The sequence below is a fragment of the Heteronotia binoei genome, chromosome 2 (assembly GCF_032191835.1).
Source record: "Heteronotia binoei isolate CCM8104 ecotype False Entrance Well chromosome 2, APGP_CSIRO_Hbin_v1, whole genome shotgun sequence".
Classification (NCBI taxonomy): domain Eukaryota; kingdom Metazoa; phylum Chordata; class Lepidosauria; order Squamata; family Gekkonidae; genus Heteronotia; species Heteronotia binoei.
In genome coordinates, this window is record NC_083224.1 from 98,966,694 (window position 1) to 98,980,828 (window position 14,135).

General features: G+C 44.3%; 1 protein-coding gene across 1 annotated transcript in view; it reads right to left on the reverse strand.

Annotated features, from left to right (window-relative positions):
- IPP (intracisternal A particle-promoted polypeptide) overlaps window positions 1-14,135 on the reverse strand; it is a 523,673-nt gene that overhangs the window by 146,147 nt on the left and 363,391 nt on the right. The window lies entirely within an intron of this gene.

Consider the following 14,135-nt stretch of genomic DNA (forward strand, 5'->3'; position numbering starts at 1 on the left):
CAGAGAGGGAGGGAGGGAGATTTGTTGGGCTTGTTATGAGTGCAGCTGGCTTCCGCTCATCTTTTTCATTGTATTCATGCCTTCCAGTCTTTCTCAGTAGGAAAGTATGTAAACTATTTAGAAGAGAAATAACAACAAGCTAGCATTAGGCTGAGTGTGTGTGTGTCTAGCCCAGGTTTACCCAGGAAATTTCCATAGATTTTTCTTTTACATTTTCCTTTGATTGGGGATCTTGAATTTAGACTTCTCAGATAGTACGCTGATACTATTCATTGTACATGGCTGTCTCTGTTCTTGTACTGCCACATAGAAGTTGTAGTTATTTTTCTGGAGAAGACTATAGTTTTGCAGACAAGCACATAGCCCTCAGTCTGTGCCATGGTGCCTTCACATAATCTTGACCAGCATATGAAGCAATTTATGTACAAAAGCTCACAATGCCCAGCTGCTTCATGTTTTTCTCTGGGTCTGAGGCTCAAAGCATTGACTATGAGATCTTTGTAATGAATGTCAATAAATCAAAAGTAGGTTTCCAACTTATAGATGTGCACACTTGAACAACACTTAAACAAGATTGGTACAGCACAGACATTGTCTGCAGTTTTTGATGCAATAATTCATAGCAAGAGATGACATTTATCAGGTTGTAAAGCAAAATATTGCAAGAGTGCTAATGTTTTAAGTAAAAAAAAATTGTGTTTGTCTGCGCCCCCTTGATACAGTTTATATGCCTGCTACCTGGCATTACATTTTATGACACACATGGCCCGGCCTGACAAGGTCTCATTTATGTCAAATCCAGCTCGCATAACAAATGAGTTCGACTCCCCTGATCTAGACTATGGTAAAGTCCGCTGCCTTCGCATCAGGCAGGCAAGTCACCACACAGTCAGTACACAGGTTCACCACCCATCTGTCTACTTGCTTATGGATCGAATCACCAACTGCCAAGAGCCCCCCCCCCCGCAACAGGAATGGTTCCTTGATGTGAAAGTGTTAAGGTAGAGGAAATTATGTCTCATTTTGTTATAGAATAACAGGAAAATGTAGCTAAACCGCAGGCTCAATAGTTTATGCAACAGGCAGGGTCAATAGTTTATGCACAGGAAACATTGCTTTGCCATAAAAGGGTAGGGACAAAACTTAGTCTAGGCTGAAGTGGAGAAATGAAAGCTAACTGGAGAAACGAAACTTAAGTTTGGTTCTACAAGCATCACACGTATCTTAAGGAAATGGGAAAGGGGGGAACACTGGGTGTGCTCATGATGGATTGAACGGGATAGGACAGTAAGATTGTGAGGCTGCTAGCTAATTGGTCAGCAGAGCCAGGATAGGCGTGTCAGGAGCGGCTTAAACTGAGTTGTACTGCAACACAGACTTCAGAGATTTGGGTAAGGCTGCTTGCCTAATCTCTCTATGATTTGCAAACCATGAAATAAACGCTTGCTTCTTTGACCCACATGTCCAGAACTCCTTTCTTTTAAATAGATTGACCTTCTGGCCATAACAATTTTGGCGGCAGTGGTGGGATGTAAAGACTCCTGAATGAGGATCTCAGCACTGACTGGGGCCCTAGTCCTGGGCCCACTGGTCCCTTGTTTGGGGCCAGGAGGACGGTCGTTTTCTCAGTGTTTTTTTGATGCCTCACAAAGCCAAACTGTTCCAGTGGGTCGGAGCACCAAGCACGTGAGGGACGACGTACTCAACGGAAAGAGACTGTCATCCCCGGTGAGTATTATTGGCCAATTGGGACAATGGGAAATAAAAGGGTCCAGGGTCAAGGGGGACGCCCCGTTAGAAAGACCTAAGGACAATAAAGGTGGGAATGGGAAGGGGACAAAGGTTGAGTTCCGTCGGGATTCTCCACTCGGGCAGTTGTGCCAAGAGTGGGAAAAATTCAAGGATTATGGAGTCTCTAAGGAAATAGTAGTTAATAAATGTTTAAATGAGTGGCCACTCATTAGGGATTTGCCATGGGGCCACACTTGGCCTAAATGTGGCACTAAGGATAGGGGAGTAATAAGAGACATGGAACAGTATTGGCTCCACTTGGAGCTGAGACGTGAAGTTCCAGATAATCTCTTCTGTGTAGATGTGTGGTTGGCTTTCATGTCACAAAAGATCGTGATGGCTGTGGGGAGGAAGGGAGAGACAGGGCCAGAAAAGGAAAAAGAGGAGGAAGAGAAAAGGTGGGATCCCTTGGATCACCCCCCACCATACCACTTGCCTAATGCTCCACCAGTGGAAGGAGGTGACGAACCTCTCCCTGAGGGAGAACAGGGTCAACACCCCACCCCCACATGAAGAAAGGGGGCAGATTAACCACGGGGAGTTAAGAGACATTATTCAAAGGAACCAAGTGTGTGTGTGTGGGGGGGGAGAAGAATAGGGAAGTGCAACAAAAAGTACAAGCAAAGGAAAGAGAGTCCAATGTGGGGAGGAAGAAATCATTGGGCAAAAAAGGGGGGAATAGTGAAGAAAAAGACGAGACTAGTGAAGGGGCGACGGGGGGGGAGGGGAGAATTGCTCCCCTCTGCCAGATCCCAATGGGGGATGGAGTAGGATTCGTGGATGTCCCACTGACCTCCACGGAACTACACACCATAAAAACTCAATTGCCCCCCCTTGTGTGAAAATCCTAATATATTCAGGGACATAAGAACATAAGAGAAGCCATGTTGGATCAGGCCAATGGCCCATCCAGTCCAACACTCTGTGTCACACAGTGGCAAAAAAAATTATATATACACACACACTGTGGCTAATAGCCACTGATGGACCTCTGCTCCATGTTTTTATCTAACCCCCTCTTGAAGGTGGCTATGCTTGTGGACGCCACCACCTCCTGTGGCAGTGAATTCCACATGTTAATCACCCTTTGGGTGAAGAAGTACTTCCTTTTATCCGTTTTAACCTGGCTGCTCAGCAATTTCATCGAATGCCCACGAGTTCTTGTATTGTGAGAAGGGGAGAAAAATACTTCTTTCTCTACTTACTCCATCCCATGCATTATCTTGTAAACCTCTATCATGTCACCCCGCAGTCGACGTTTCTCCAAGCTAAAGAGTCCCAAGCGTTTCAACCTTTCTTCATAGGGAAAGTGTTCCATCCCTTTAATCATTCTAGTTGCCCTTTTCTGGACTTTCTCCAATGCTATAATATCCTTTTTGAGGTGCGGCGACCAGAACTGCACACAGTACTCCAAATGAGACCGCACCATCGATTTATATAGGGGCATTATGATACTGGCTGATTTGTTTTCAATTCCCTTCCTAATAATTCCCAGCATGGCATTGGCCTTTTTTATTGCAAACGCACACTGTCTTGACATTTTCAGTGAGTTATCTACCACGACCCCAAGATCTCTCTCTTGGTCAGTCTCTGCCAGTTCACACCCCATCAACTTGTATTTGTAGCTGGGATTCTTGGCCCAATGTGCATTACTTTGCACTTGGCCACATTGAACCGCATCTGCCACGTTAATGCCCACTCACCCAGCCTCGACAGATCCCTTTGGAGTTCCTCATAATCCTCTCTGGTTCTCACCACCCTGAACAATTTAGTGTCATCCGCAAACTTGGCCACTTCACTGCTCACTCCCAACTCTAAATCATTTATGAACAAGTTAAAGAGCATGGGACCCAGTACCGAGCCCTGCGGCACCCCACTGCTTACCGTCCTCCACTGCGAAGACTGCCCATTTATACTCACTCTCTGCTTCCTATTAATTAGCCAGTTTTTTATCCACAAGAGGACCTGTCCTTTTACTCTATGACTCTCAAGCTTTCTAAGGAGCCTTTGATGAGGAACTTTATCAAAAGCTTTCTGGAAGACAAGGTAAACAATATCTATCGGGTCTCCTTTGTCCACATGTTTGTTCACCCCCTCAAAGAAATGTAACAGGTTAGTGAGGTAAGATCTTCCCTTGCAGAACCCATGCTGAGTCTTCCTCAATAACCCGTGTTCATCAATGTGCCTACTCATTCTGTTCTTGATAATGGTTTCTACCAACTTTCCCGGTATTGAAGTCAGACTGACTGGCCTGTAATTTCCCGGATCTCCTCTGGAACCCTTTTTAAAGATGGGGGTGACATTTGCTACCTTCCAGTCCTCAGGAACGGAGGCAGATTTCAATGAAAGATTACAGATTTTTGTTAGAAGATCCACAAGTTCAACTTTGAGTTCTTTCAGAACTCTCGGATGTATGCCATCCGGACGCGGTAACTTATTAGTTTTTAATTTGTCTATCAGTTGTAGGACCTCCTCTTTTGTCACCTCAATCTGACTCAGGTCTTTCAACACCCCTTCCAAAATTAATGGTTCTGGGGCGGGCAAAAAGTTCTCGTCTTCCACAGTGAAGACGGAGGCAAAAAATTCATTCAGTTTCTCAGCCATTTCCCTATCCTCCTTCAGTAATCCTTTTACCCCATGGTCATCCAAGGGCCCCACTGCCTCCCTGGCTGGTTTCCTACTTCTAATATATTTGAAGAAATTTTTATTGTTGGTCTTTATGTTTTTTGCCATATGCTCCTCATAGTCCCTTTTTGCCTGCCTGATGAAGAAGAAGAAGATATTGGATTTATATCCTGCCCTTCACTCCAAAGAGTCTCAGAGCGGCTCACAATCTCCTTTACCTTCCTCCCCCACAACAGACACCCTGTGAGGTGGGTGGGGCTGGAGAGGGCTCTCACAGCAGCTGCCCTTTCAAGGACAACCTCTGCCAGAGCTATGGCTGACCCAAGGCCATGCTAGCAGGTGCAAGTGGAGGAGTGGGGAATCAAACCCGGTTCTTCCAGATAAGAGTCCGCACACTTAACCACTACACCAAACTGGCTCTGATCACAGTCTTGCATTTGATTTGCCACAGCCTGTGTTCCCTTTTACTAATCTCACTTGGACTAGTTTTCCACCGCTTAAAGGAGTCCTTCTTACCTTTTACAGCTTCCATTACTTTGTTTGTTAACCATGCAGGCCTTTTCTTATGCCTGTTTATGCCTTTCCTAACTTGTGGTATGTATTTTATCTGAGCTTCTAGGATTATAGTTTTAAATAGTCTCCAAGCTTCCCCAAGGGTTTTGACCGTATTTACCTTTCCTTTCAGTTTCCTCCTCACATGTCTCCTCAGCTCAGTGTATTTACCCCTTTTAAAGTTAAACGTGGTTGTGGCGGTCTTTTTGGGCAACTCCCTATTTATACAAATGGTGAAATCAATAACATTATGGTCACTGCTCCCAAGCAGCGCAATCACTTTTACATCTCTCACCAAGTCTTGGGCATTACTTAGGACTAAATCCAGGATCACCCCACCCCTGGTAGGTTCTGAGACCATCTGCTCCATAGCACAGTCATTGAGAGCACCAAGAAACTCAATCTCTTTCTCTCGACCAGAACACATATTGACCCAATCAATCTGCGGGTAGTTAAAATCACCTATTACGACACAGTTTTTACGTTTAGCCGCTATCTTTAAGCCTTCCATCATATTATAATCGTCCTCTCTCTTTTGATTTGGTGGGCAATAACAAACTCCCATAGTTAAATTTCCTTTTGGGCCCTCTATTTCAACCCAAAGCATTTCTAAAAGTGAATCTAATTCTCTGACCTCAGTCTTACTGGACCGTATATCCTCTCTGACATACAGAGCCACCCCACCTCCAACCCTTCCCTCCCTATCCTTCTGATATATCCAGGAATCACCGCATCCCACTGATTCTCCTCATTCCACCAAGTTTCTGAAATTCCCACAATGTCTATGTTTTCTCCCAACACTAAACATTCCAATTCACTAATTTTACTTCGAACACTTCTAGCATTTGCATACAAACATCTATAATTTCCCAGGCAATCTAGGCCCGCCACCTTCCTCCTGCCGCCTCGAGACTCTGGCAAACAGTCCATACTGTTTGTCATTATCACAGTGGACAACTCTGGTCTGTTACCCGGTAGAAAAATAGCAGCCAACCCTTCATCTCTTTGAGACGAGTCCTCCCGAACCAGAGACATTTCATCTCCTGTCGGCTTTCCCCAAGATTTAGTTTAAACTAAACTAAACAAACTTAGTTGAAACAAACTAGATGGCTTCTTGGGCCCGTCAGTTTATACACCCAGTGAGCTGATGCATATTTGTAAACAACTGGTGGGGACGGAGGAAACACGACAGGCGCTTCGGACTGCCCGAGCAGAGTGGTTAAAAGAAGGGAATGATAAGAATGAAGCAGAGTCCCTGAGAGTACTCCCTAAGAGAATCCAGAAAATCTGGATTTCCAAACCCCGGAAGGTCGAACCCTTTGTGTCACTTATCGAGGCCTGTTATAGGGGGGCATTGTAAAAATGATTCCTAAGGTCTTTAACCCTCAAAAGGCATTTGGACACACACAGAAGGAGGAGGAAAGCCCATTGGAGTATTTAACTCGATTAAGAGAGGGGATGTCGGCTTTCACCGGAATTAATCTGGAATCGAGGGAAGGAGAAGCAGTACTTAAGTTACAGTTTGTTTCGGGTAGTAGTGAGGACATTAGAAAGAAACTTCAGAAGTTAGATGGGCTTATGGAAAAATCCTTACAGGATTTAGTAGGTGAAGCTCAGAAGGTAGTAACCAGAAGGGAAGAGGTGGAGGAAAAGAAAAAGGTCAAGTTGATGGTTCAAACAGTGAAAGAGGTGCATAAAGAAATGGGAGGAGGGCAGCATGGGAAAGGGTTTGGGTTTCCTCCGCCATTTAAAGCCTGGTATGGAGAGAATAGGGGAGTGGGGAGAGGACAAGGTCGGGGGGGGGGCGGTACCGCACGCCCCTCCCCAGAGATGTTTGCAAGTTTTGCAAAATGAGGGGGCATTGGGGCCACGAATGTCCCAACAGACAGCCAGAGAACGCAGAATTACACCGTGTGGCCACCATGTATGACGGAGAGGATGAGGACTAGGGGGGTCAGGGCGTTCTGCATTTTGGCCCTACTTCTGCGAAGCCCATGATAACGTTAAAAGTGGGGCAAATGGGGAAAGAGGCAAACTTTTTAATTGATTCAGGAGCCACGAGGTCTTCATTAGCATGGCTCCTACCAGGGGTTCAGATTTTGACCTGCAAAGTTGCTATTATAGGGGTAGAAGGCAACCAGAGGATGGCCCCTCTTTGTACACCAATCCTGGTGCGGGAGAGGGAGGCGTCCCCTAGCTTTATGCACCAATTCTTGTGGTTGCCTCAAGCAGGTATAAATCTGCTGGGAAGAGATTTGGCAGAGAAACTGGGCATTTTGATAAAATTCAGGGAAGACACTTGTTTGGTCAGGATGAGCATTTTGACTGATGGTGACCTGGACAGCATAGACTCCCGAGTCTGGGCTTCCTCCAGTTATATGGGTTTTCTATATGGCAGGTTATGCCGGTCAAGGCTTCCAACAATTTGCATCTGATCAAAGACAGCTTTGTACGAAAATACTTGCAGTCCCTCTCTTTGCTTTTGTCTCATCGCAGGAAAAGAGGTGTATTACACTCTGCCACTAGAGGTCGCTGTGCACCACTTCAAACCAGGCGATTGGGTCTATGTCAAATGCTGGGACTCACAACCACTGGGGCCATCCTGGGATGGTCCGTTCCAGGTCTTGCTAACTACTGAGAGCTCTGTCCACACCGCTAAGCAAGGCTGGAGTCATCACACAAGGGTTAAAGCAGGCATTGCACCAAAGAACTGGCGAGCTGAGCTACACCCTGAGGAGCCTCTGAAGCTAACCTTGAGGGCCGATGGACCAGTGGTGGGAAATAGTGACATATGAAGACAACCCGGCCTGGACGCCTGACCAGAGACTTGAAGAAATCATAGGCGACTTTCACATTTTTGAATCTTTACTGCCTCAAAATACTTTGTGGGAGGGGGATTTTTGTCAATTTTATAAAGGTAATCTAACGGGCAAGTATGTGACCGGTCAGCTTTGGTGGGTGGTGGTTAGGTTCCAACACCAGGACCCAGAAAAACACCAGAAGAAAAAGGTGAGGTTTATTTGTCATACTTATTTTGCTAGTTGTAGAATCTGAGAGTGCTCAGGGGAGGGAGCTGAAGAGCCAGAAATATACCAAGGAGGGGAACAGGAATTGATAGATCCAGAATATTGGCATGAGAAATATTGTGTAAAATGCATGGACCCCCTGCATCCCTTGCACGGAGAGACAGACAACTCAACCGACACAGAGAACGAGATAGAGAAGGCTGAGGAGGACCGATGGGAGGAAATGTTAGACCATGGGCTTCGCCCCTGGGACAAGGGAGATTGTCAGGTGTGGGCAGAACTTACTGGTGGATATTGTTGGTGAGTAGTCTATTTCCAGTGACCTGTAGCACATGCCCATGTATTATAACTACCAAGCAAGGCAGACAAATTATGCAGACCCTTATGTATCACACTCACTACAAGTGTGAAGGAAAGGTTTCCCAATGCATCTATAACCAAACTCAATAGTCCATATGTGATGATGAAACATGTTTTGACCCAAAAGCCCCTATTTCTAGGACATGGATTGAAGTCAGGGCATACAAAGAGAAAGGCCCTCTTATTACCTGAACCTTGTATAGACCTGAACATCAGGGACATGTGACGTTAACATTTGATGCTTGTTTTGATAATAATTGTTGGGGTCTAGGTTGGGAGAGAAGGTATTGCTCACAGCAGAAATATATGGGATACAGTGGCGAAATTTGGAAAGGATGTAATCATTATAAGGACTACTATGTCCCATATTGGCCATGTGCCACATGGACTACCTGGCTAACTTCAGGGAAGTATGCAAAGTATGCAATCTTAACAAAAGGAGCTAGTCGTCCAGACTGCTCCCTAGGAACTTGTAATCCTGTTAACTTTACCATTATTAATATGAAACATTGGGATTCAGCTAAACTGTGGGATAGAACCTTTGGAATAAGGATAAATGGGAAAACACATGACCCGGGAATACATTTAAAAATAATAAAGAAGGAGGAACGAATTGCAAGCACAACCCATCATGTATACCATTACTTCTGCGAGGAAATGTCTCGGGATCCCTGGCCCACCTCAGAACAAACCCAGAACTTGTTTCTAGAATTAGCTGAGAGTGTGGCTGTGACCCTTAATGTTTCTAATTGCTTTGTATGTGGAGGAACTAATATGGGAGACCAATGGCTGTGGGAGACAGAGGAGTGGAACACCTCTCGGTTGTATAATTCCTTCCTTTACCCCAAACATCAGGGTTTCAGTCAGTGGCAACTTCACTCCAACGTAGTAGGAAGGAATTGTGTAAGAAGATAACAGGAGGACTCTGATGGGTCTTTCATGGGGGATTCTAATTGTCTGGGAATGAGGATACATAATGGCTCTGAGGCCATTGAGTGGGGAAACATAACTCAAAATGCATGGGCCAATCTGACAAAAAGGGCCAGAGCGGTTTGGGAGAATGGGACTGTCATAGGAGGAGGAACGGCACCCCCAGGCCTTTATTGGATATGTGGGGAGAAGGCATATTTGAAACTCCCCTCTAAATGGTATGGCACCTGCTTCCTAGGAACAATAAGGCCTTCATTCTTTTTGATACCCCTAGCCCAAGGTCAGCTGTTAGGGGAAAGATTGTATTATAGGAGGAAGAGAGACCTGCAAATTGGTCACTGGAAAGATGATGAATGGCCCCCGGAACGGATTGTCCAATACTATGGACCGGCCACTTGGGCCCAAAACGGGAGCTGGGGTTATAGAACTCTGATTTATTTACTCAATAGGTTTATAAGGTTGCAAGCAGTAGTTGAACTTATAACCAATGATACTGCCAAAGCTCTTAATCTTTTAGCTAAACAGCAAACCAAGTTCAGAAATGCTATTTACCAAAATAGACTAGCTTTAGATTACCTTTTGGCTGCAGAGGGAGGCCTGTGTGGGAAATTCAATCTGTCTAACTGTTGTCTGGAGATTGGTGACACCCAGGAAGTAATGGCTGAAATAACTAATAGAATGAAAGGTTTGGCCCATGTGCCAGTGCAAAAATGGTCTGGGATGCTGGACACGGAAGGTTGGCTGGGAGGATTGTTTAATAATTGGAAACAGGCCTTAATGATGGGACTTCTAATAATAGGAGGTTTGATTATTGTCCCTTGCCTCATACCTCTGATTAGACACCTGGTGCAGGGAACGGTGGAAGGTATGATAGGGAAAAAAACCCAGGTTAAACAAATGCTATTAGTAGACAAGGAGGAGATGACCCCGATGCTGCAAATGACATTAAGTCCTCCACAAGTAACAAAATGAGAAGCATATAATCAAGAGAGGTATGGGATTGTTAAAGTAGAGGAAATTATGTCTCATTTTGTTATAGAATAGCTGGTTGTACATAACAGGAAAATTTAGCTAAACCGCAGGGTCAATAGTTTATGCACAGGAAACATTGCTTTGCCATAAAAGGGTAAGGACGAAACTTAGTCTATGCTGAAGGGGAGAAATGAAAACTAACTGGAGAAACGAAACTTAAGTTTGGTTCTACAAGCATCACATGTATCTTAAGGAAATGGGGAGGGGGGAAACACGGGGTGTGCTCGTGATAGATTGAACGGGATAGGACAGTAAGATTGTGAGCCTGCTGGCTAATTGGTCAGCAGAGCCAGGCTAGGCGTGTCAGGAGGGGCTTAAAACAAGCTGTACTGTGACACAGACTTCAGAGATTTGGGTAAGGCTGCTTGCCTAATCTCTCCATGATTTGCAAACCATGAAATAAATGCTTGCTTCTTTGACCCACACGTCCAGAACTCCTTTCTTTTAAATAGATTGGCCTTCTGGCCGTAACAAAAGGACATCTGCTCACCAACTGTAGAAAGGGTCCTTTCTGAGGGAACATTCCCCCTTTCATCAGCATGGTGCCCTGTTTCTCCTTGACCCTCATGCTCTCTGACAGCAGCGGAGCTGCCATTCTAAGTGTGGAACACATCTAACAAGTCCCCAAGAATCTTATCTGACTGTCGCTGCTTCTCCAGGTCAGCCACCTTGGCCTTAAGGGTGTGAATTCGTCCCCTGAGAACAAGGAGCTCCTTTCACCAAGCACACCCCCATGACTTCTGTCCAGCTGGCAGATAGCCATACATGTTGCACTCAGTGCATTCTCTCTCAGATGCAGGTTATCCAAGCAGCTTTCCTGAGACAGTGGGGTAGTGGTGGTGGTATGAGGCTATACATACAACATGCAGCTCTCCATCTGGTGCAAAAAGCTGCATGAACAGTGCTTTTGTCATTCCATTACTGAATAAGGATTATCTGGTTTGCAGTAACTTTATATTCCTGTTACTGTGCATCCTGTGTAGTTGGCTTCACCATTTTTTCTCTCCCTGCATTTTTCTGTCAACCATTATTTGAAGATGCTTCTTTATCCTTCCACTTTGTGTTCTCCAAATTCTTGCAATGCCTAACATGTTTGCTTAATTTATATCACATGTTTCAGTTCTATAAATCAAACTAAGTAAGGTCCCTTGACAAATCACATCCAAATATTTGTTACATCAACTACACATTTGTATCCTGCACTTACAGTGGATGTACAAAGACAGGAGACCATGGCTGTAATTCTAAATGCACTTACTAGGGAGTAAGATTCATTGAACTCAGTGGGATTTACTTCTGAGTATACATGCTTAGGACTGCACTGCAGATCAGTATATGTAGTTGATGTCATTTCTATTCCTGTGTCTCCTTTTGTAACATATGCTTTATTTACAACTATATAAGCAGAACATAGTGAAAAGAAATACTACTTCAGCAAACATCAACCAGAAAACAACGTGTGAAGGCACCTCTTGCTTGAGTGAACCCCTTCTTTTTGGCAGAAAAATGTCTATATCTCTATCAATTCTACTTCTTCTGCTCTCTCTCCTACCTCCAAGCTGGTAATGTGATGTTTTCTCAAGTTATGCTGGGTATTTTATTCAATACAGTGAAGCGAGTCACCCAGATATCAGGAGGCCTAATCACTTGATATCACTGTTTACTGGTAAAATATGAACTGGCCATCCCAGATTATTAACCAACTCGCTGTTTAACAAAGGAATGGTCAGCCAGCAGGCAGTCTTCTACTTTGCAAATTATGTACACTATTGACAATTTTATGTCTCTCTCTATTCCAACATCAAAACTCCTTTGGTTTAAGAGTAGAGAGTCTCACCAATCCATTTATGATCTCAAAAGCATGGAGATTATGAAGTAAGGAGCCCCACCTCACTTGCATAAGCAGTAAAGAGATTTTTCAGTCTCCCATATTTTTCTTACAATTTAGGCTCCATGTAAAGACCCCATTGCTTTTTTAAGTTTTAATTTTCTTTCTGTGAATGTTACAGGAGGCAGTGCTGAAGCTGAAGACAACGCTGGAGCAGTGGGCATTTAATTGCCCACTGAGTCCCTTCTTTCCTTACATGTTTGTTTGGGACAAGGACAGTGAGGTTGATAAAGGCAGTATGTAAACTCAGTAAGAACAAGGCCAACTGGTCCCCAATCCCTAAAGAGATTTGTGCATCCAAACCTCCTGAGGTAGTGCTCTGATGAGGGAGTTGCTGGCATAACACCTTCCATCATTCAGATCACAGCAGTGTCATCATCATGTGGGGTAATCTATGATACCTCCCCCTCCCCGGTCTGTAAGGAATATAATGCAATACAGCTGTTCCTGCTGGTTACACTTCTGTACATGCTGCCACTGCTCAGGCCAATTTTAATTTCTCCTGGTGGCAACCTGGCATTTTCTCAGCCTCCAGTATTTCTAACAATAAGACAAGAATTAAGCATTGCGTAATGGGTGAATACTAGTTCAGTGCCCCTCACTTACTTAGCTTAGATAGCTGTAGGCATAATGGTGACAGATCCTCCCATAAACCACTCACAACTGCTATTAAAGGATTAAGCCAATTAAAACTTTAAAAGACAAGTGCCTGATTTATAAATTAACAGGATTGCACACCAGGACATACAGCGAAAAGAAAATTCTAAATGCAGTGCTAATCTTTAGCACATTGGTGCTGTCGTGCTTCAAGGTAAGCATCTAACTGAGAATTTCAGGAGAGTAGCCATGTTGGTCTGAAGCAGAAGAGCCAGATTTTAATACAGCAGCACATTAGAGACCAACAAGCTTTTTAAGATAGAAGTTTTCAAGATTCAAGACTCCCTTTGTCCTACTGGTATCTGCCAAAGGAAGAACTGACTCTCAAAAGTTTATACTTTCCAAGATTTTATAAACTCTCAGGGGCTTGGGCAATCCTTTAACTGACCCCCAGCAACTGTTAGCATTCCATTCCTTCTGGAGCTTTTTCACACCTCATCAGGCCACTTCTGAAGGTTTATTCTCCCCTTTTTCTTCTGGTTGAAAGTCATGTTTTTCTGCATAACTGGGGAGGTACCAAATATGTGAGACCTCTACCTCAGCCTCATTGCTCTGTTCTTTTCATTTGTATGTGGACTACCTAATTTGCTATCAGATATCGTGACCAGTAACAGCTGAGAACCTTTGGTCATTCTTGGCCCATTCAAAAATGAGCCAGGGGTTCAATAAATATTCATTTGGAGAATGATGTTGCAAATGCACATTTTGCGTTTCACTGAAATCTCTCAGCTTTTCATTGCATTGTGGGTACTCTGGAGAGGTGGCATATACATTTGAAAAAGACATACATAGTCCTGGCCTGCAGCAAATAGGATTAGAGGTTTGAATAGTGTCCTGAAGCATGCATTCTATATTTAATTCCATTTTTGCAACATTCAACCAAGTTATAAACAAAAATATATGGAACAAATGAGTGATTTCAACACTGCTTGGCCAGAGGAAAGCCAGCAATCCTACTCCTGCCACACTATAGGAATCCATTTAATAGTGATGGGATGGATCCCTCAATCTCTCATTCTCCCTTCTAGGGTAGCCGGCCTCCAGGTGAGGTCTGGAGATCTCCCACTTTTATAACTTATCTCCAGCTGGCAGAGATCAGCTCCCCAGGAAAAAATGGCTGCTTTCAAGGGTAGACTCTGTAGCATTGTACCATCCCTCCCCCCCTCGCCTCCCTAAACCCCACCCTCTCCTGGATCCACCCCTCAAAGTCTTCAGGTATTTTCCAACACAGACCTGGCAACCCTACTCCCTTCTAATAGAAGAACTGGAGAGTT